Source organism: Stegostoma tigrinum, chromosome 38, assembly GCF_030684315.1.
Source record: "Stegostoma tigrinum isolate sSteTig4 chromosome 38, sSteTig4.hap1, whole genome shotgun sequence".
In the NCBI taxonomy this organism is placed as follows: Eukaryota; Metazoa; Chordata; class Chondrichthyes; order Orectolobiformes; family Stegostomatidae; genus Stegostoma; species Stegostoma tigrinum.
Window position 1 is genome coordinate 17,286,673 of NC_081391.1, and position 6,196 is coordinate 17,292,868.

Consider the following 6,196-nt stretch of genomic DNA (forward strand, 5'->3'; position numbering starts at 1 on the left):
AATCAAATCCCTCTTGACCGCCTTTCCGACAGCTCCGATCGTGAGGTGTTTGCGTGATGGAGATTCTAACCAATCGCATTCAGCAATATCCTGATTGACATTCATTATCACCACACTGGCACCACCCGCTTTCAAATTGACCAATAGTGGGTTGCAAACCCATGTGTAGGGCGGGGCAAACGTCTGAGTAACAGGAATTTGCCCCAATCAAATAATAAGCCTGTCACGGAGCCGTCGCAGTCTGACCAATCCTTTCAGCGTCACGCGAGGAGGCGGGATTTCTCCACCAGACTGTTGCGTCCGGTGGAAAACGGTTAGGCTAACGAGGTGTCAAGGTAGCTGCAAGAGGTGACCCGCTCATGAGGAACGTGAGCGCCGCCTGTCCGCAGCGCCACCACTAGGCAGGAGTGAAAACCGCTTTTCAGCCAATGTGGAAATTGGGCTTCGTAGAGAGAGGTTGGGAGTTGAGTCTGAGCCTTTGGGTCAACGTTTGTTGCTCATCCCTAATTGCCCTAAACTACTAAGTGACTTGCTAAGCCATTGCAGTTACGAGTCAACCGCATTGCCGTGGGTCTGGAGTCACATGTAGGTGAGACTGGGCAAGGGTGGCAAATTTCCTTTTCCAAAGGACATGATTGAACCAGTTGTGGTTTTTTTAAAAACAATTGCTGATGGCCACTGTCAGTGAGACAAGCTTTAAATTCAAAATTGACAAGGTGTAGAGCTGGATGAACAGAACAGGCTGAGCAGGAGACCTTGACGTTTTGGGCCTAGACCCTTCATCAGAAATGGGGGGTGGGAAGGGGGTTCTGAAATAAATAGGGAGAGGCAGATAAAAGATGGACAGAGGAGAAGATAGGTGGAGAGGAGACAGACAAGTTAAAGAGGCGGGGATGGAGCCAGTAAAGGTGAGTGTTGGTGGGGATGTAGGAAGGAGATAGGTCAGTCCAGGGAGGACGGACAGGTCAAGGGGGTGGGATGAGGTGAGTAGGTAGGAGATGGGTGTGGGGCTTGAGGTGGGAGGAGGGGATAGGTGGGAGCAAGGACCGGTTGGGGAGGCTGAGCTGGTTTTGGGATGCAGTGGGGCGAGAGGAGATTTTGAAGCTTGTGAAGTCCACATTGATACCATTGGGCTGCAGGGTTCCCAAGCAGAATATGAGTTGCTGTTCCTGCAACTTTCAGGTGGCATCGTTGTGGCACTGCAGGAGGCCCAGGATGGACATGTCATCTGAGGAAAGGGAGGGAGAGTCGAAATGGTTTGCGACGGGGAGGTGCAGTTGTTTAGTGCGAACCGAGCATAGATGTTCTGCAAAGCGGTCCCCAAGCCTCCGCTTGGTTTCCCTGATGTAGAGGACCCCACAATGGGAACAGCTGATACAGTATACCACATTAGCAGATGCACAGGTGAACATCTGCTTGATGTGGAAAGGCTCCTTGGGGCCTGGGATGGGGTTGAGGGAGGAGGTGTGGGGGCAGGTGTAGCACTTCCTGCGGGTTCAGGGGAAAGTGCCAGGTGTGGTGGGGCTGGAGGGGAGTGTGGAGCGGACAAGGGAGTCACAGAGAGAGTGGTCCCTCTAGAAAGCAGATAAGGGTGGGAAGGAAAAAATGTCTTTGGTGGTAGGGTCGGATGGCAGATGGCGGAAGTGTCGGAATATGGTGCGTTGGATCATGGGGTAAGGACAAGGGAGATTCTCTTTTGGTGGTTATTGCAGGGATGGGGTGTGAGGCATGAGTTGCGGGAAAAGTGGGAGACACGGTTGAGGGCATTCTCGACCACTGAGGGGGGGGGATGTTGTGGTCCTTGAAAAATGAGGGCATCTGAGATGTACGGGAATGAAATGCCTCATCCTGGGAGCAGCAGCGGTGGAGGCGAAGGAGTTGGGAATAGGGGATGGCATTTTTGCAGGAAGGTGGGTGGGAGGAGGTGTATTTTCGGTAGCTGTGGGAGTTGGTGCACTTGAAATGGATATCGGTTTCTAGGTGGTTGCCGGAGATGGAGACAGAGAGGTCAAGGAAGGTGAGAGAGGTTTTAGAGATGGCCCAGGTGAACTTAAGGTTGGGTTGGAAGGTGTTGGTGAAGTGGATGAACTATTTGAGCTCCTTGTAGGAGCACAAGTCAGTGCCGATACAGTCATCGAAGTAACGGAGGAAGAGGCGGGGTTTAGGGCCAGCGTAGGTACAGAAGAGGGACTGTTCCACGTAACCTACAAAGAGGCAGGCATAGCTTGGGCCCATGCGGGTACCCATGGCCTGCAGAATGTGCAGCTCTCCGCTCCCTCTGCTCCAACCCCAAGCATACCATAAAACCATGCTACCCAAAGGTTGCAGGAACAGCAACTCATATTCCACTTGGGATCCCTGCAGACCAATGGTATCAATGTGGACTTCACAAGCTTCAAAATCTCCCCTCCCCCCACTGCATTCCAAAACCAGCCCAGCTCGTCCCCACCTCCCTAACCTGTCCTTCCTCCCACCTCAAGCCCCACCCCCATCTCCTTCCTACTAACCTCATCCCACCCCCTTGACCTGTCCGTTCTCCCTGGACTAACCTGTCTCCTCCCTACCTCTCCACCCACACTCACCCTTACTGGCTTCATCCCCGCCTCTTTGACTTGTCTATCTCCTCTCCAGCTATCTTCTCCTCTATCCATCTTCTATCCGCCTCCCCCCTCTCCCTCTTTATTTCAGATCCCCCTTCCCCTCCCCCATTTCTGAAGAAGGGTCTAGGCCCTGCTCCTCTGATGCTGCTTGGCCTGCTGTGTTCATCCAGCTCTACACCTTGTTATCTCAGATTCTCCAGCATCTGCAGTTCCTGCTATCTCTTAAATTCCAAATTGTTTTATTTGAATTTAAATTCCATCCACAGGTGGTGTTGCTGCGTTTATGCCGTGCCTTTATCTCCTCAGGTTGTGTCGATGTTGCTGGAGGCTACGTGGCCAGAATCTAAGGTGTTCTGCGTTTGTTGTTACTGAATTACCTTTCAATTAATTGAATAAAATTCCTCAAGCTGCTGTGATAGTGGTGGGATTTGAACCTGTGGCTAAGACGATTAGAGTCATACAGTTCAACCAGTCCATGCCAACCATAATCCCAAACTAAACTCATCCCATTTGCCTGTGCTTGCTTCATGTCACTCCAAACATTTCTTATTCATGTCCTTATCTAAATGTCTTTTAAACATTGTAACTGTACCCACAACCACTACGTCCTCTGGAAGTTCACTCCACACACAAATCACTAGATTAGTCTAGGCCTGTGGAATACTACTTTCATGACTTAAGCACTACACCACTGTTACATTTCCCCCATTAAAAATTAAATCTGACGCAAAGTTACATTATGAGCATGTCTTAATTCCTCTCTTTTGAAAGCTCTAACATAAGGTCACTTTGCAATGAAGAACTTCAACAATGCTGAAAAGATGGATATTTTTGCCGAAAGTTCTCATCTTGTACTCAATGGACCAAATGCAAGAATGCTAAACTTTAAATGATTGCGACAACTCACAGACACGAGGAAAACATGCTGATTGACAAGTTGACTCTGCCTAAGAAAGCAACAGAGAACTCGGGCTTCCTAAAGTCCTGGGTAATTTTAAAAAGTTGCAAGGCTTGAAAATATCCCTTTTGTTGGCATAGAACAAGTATCTGTTTATGGATACAATTTTCTCCCTAATGGCATCATGGTCCAATTCACAGCAGGTAGACTGCAGTGATTCAAGAAGCAGTTCACCACCACCTTCTCAGGGGCAATTAGGGATGGGCAATAAATGCTGGCCAGCCAGCGACAGCGACATCCCACAAATTAATAAATTTTTAAAAATGCACGTTGCTTTTATGGAGTGTAAATGAGTTATGTTATGAACTTGACTGATCATCTTAAATTGGTTGTTGGTCAAGCCATTAGTTCCGGAAGACTTGACTTGCAAACCAATTAGCACCTCCTAAAGTATAAAACTTGACATTCTTGCATTAATCCAACTGAGTGCAAAATGAAAACCTTTGGCAAACCATCTTTATTTTCAGTTCGAATGATTTGTGCGACCAAATAACTATGTAATGTCCATCCGAGACCTCCGTGCTCCTCCTGTTCCGGCACCTTGACCAGCTCCGGCTTATTTAACTGTGGTACTCAGTAGTCACACCTTCTGGGCCTGAAACTCTGGAATTCCCTCGCCTGCGCCTCTCCATCATTTTACCTCACTTTAATTTCAGTTTGAATTTAGTTTTCTCCACTTACTCGTTCTGAAGGATATTTTCATCTTTAAGACTGCAGTACCTTAAACCCTCTTTAGAAAGGCCTGACTTCCTGGGGATTGAGGAATGAAGAAGACACGAAGAAACCTGTTCACCACTGAAGTAACTATACAGAGGCCAGTATCCCATCACCAAGTCACCCTTTATTTACACATACATAGTACGTGGACTCTGACCAGCTAGTTCAGAGCAGTCCCTAGAATGAAGAGATTCGCTGAGAAGCCTGTTTGTATCTGTCAGCCAGGGCTCCCTGATTGTCCTGCATTAACAACCCCAATCAGGGAACGCATACTGAATGAGATCCACCTGGCCCTGTTTCCAATCACTATGACCACCATCTAATTGAGAGGAGATCCAGTGCAATCACCAAGAATCAGATAGGTAACTCAGTGATCATTCTGACAGATCACAAGCTCCTCTGAACTGTAAGTGGTTAAATTAAAGCCAGTGTTTGGAATAACAGGCAGGGTTTTTATTGCCAAGTGATCCCGCACAGCCATTTCTCTGCTACGTGTTCCTTCTAAATTATCTGGGGAGAGAGTTGAAAACAACAGGGAAAAATTCAAATCAAAGGCATTACTCAATACCACACTAACTGATTCACTAAGAGCTTGTCAAACAGGGACTCTCCCATCCATTATTAATAAACAAAGTAATACCAACAGCTTGTATTTCCATAGAGCAATACAGAATGAAGGAGGTAACACAGCCGATCTATTCTGTGCCAACTCTTTCTAAGAGTAATTGAGTCTGACCCATAGCCCTGAGAGAGCAAGAACTGCAGATGCTGGAGTCAGAGATAACACACAGTGTGGAGCTGGAGGAGCACAGCAGACCAGGCAGTGTCAGAGGAGCAGGAAAGCTGATGTTTCGGATCTGGACCCTTTTTGGTCTCAGTATTGGTCTCAATATTTAAGGATATTAATGCATTGGAAGAAGGGTCCCAACCCGAAACATCAGCTTTCCTGCTCCTCTGACACTGCCTGGCTTGCTGTGTTCCTCCAGCTCCACTCTGACCCACAGCCCTGTAGCTTGCACATACCCCTGCCCCTTTTACTGCAGTTTGGCAAAAAGAATAAAAAGGAAGCATAATATCGAAATGGTGAGAAATTGCAGAGCCCAAAGAAACATCCAGGGATCTGGGTGCCCAAATGCATGAATTGTAAAAGGCTGGGATTTTGATGCAGCAAGTATTGAGGAAAGCCAATGGAATAATAGAATTTATTAAGAGGGGCATTTAATGTAGGAAACATTTAATGTTTCAATTATACATAGCCTTGGTGAGACCATACCATGAGTATTGTGTAGGGTACTAGTCTCAGAATTTAAGGATATTAATGCATTGGAAGCAGTTCCGAGAAAGTTTACCAAAATAAAACCTGGATTGGGTGGGTTCTGTGGTAAGATTGGACAGGATGTGGTGTAAGAAGTTGGTGAGGCCTCTTCTGGAGTACAATGTCCAGTACTGATCATTATTAAGCTGGAGGGGCTTCAGAAAAGATTTACCCAGGATGTTGCCAGGAATGGAGGGTTTGAGTTGAGACTCACCGATCTTAGACTTAGAATCCCTACCATGTGGAAACAGGTCCTTCGGCCCACCGACACTCACAGCATCCTACCCTGACTCATCCCCCTATAATCCACACATCCCTGAACACTATGGGTAATTTAGCATGGCCAGCCCACCTGGCCTAGACATCTTTGGACTGTGGGAGGAAACTGGAGCACCCAGAGGAAACCCACGCAGACACGGGGAGAATGTGCAAACTCTGCACAGACAGTCACCCGAGGGTGGAATTAATTCCCTGGCGCTGTGAGGCAGCAGTGCTCATCATTGAGCCACCATGCTATAAGGAGAGGCTAGATAGGCTGGGACGTTTTCATTGCAGCATAGGATATTGAAGGATGAACTCACAGAGGTTCATAAAGGGTGGATGGAT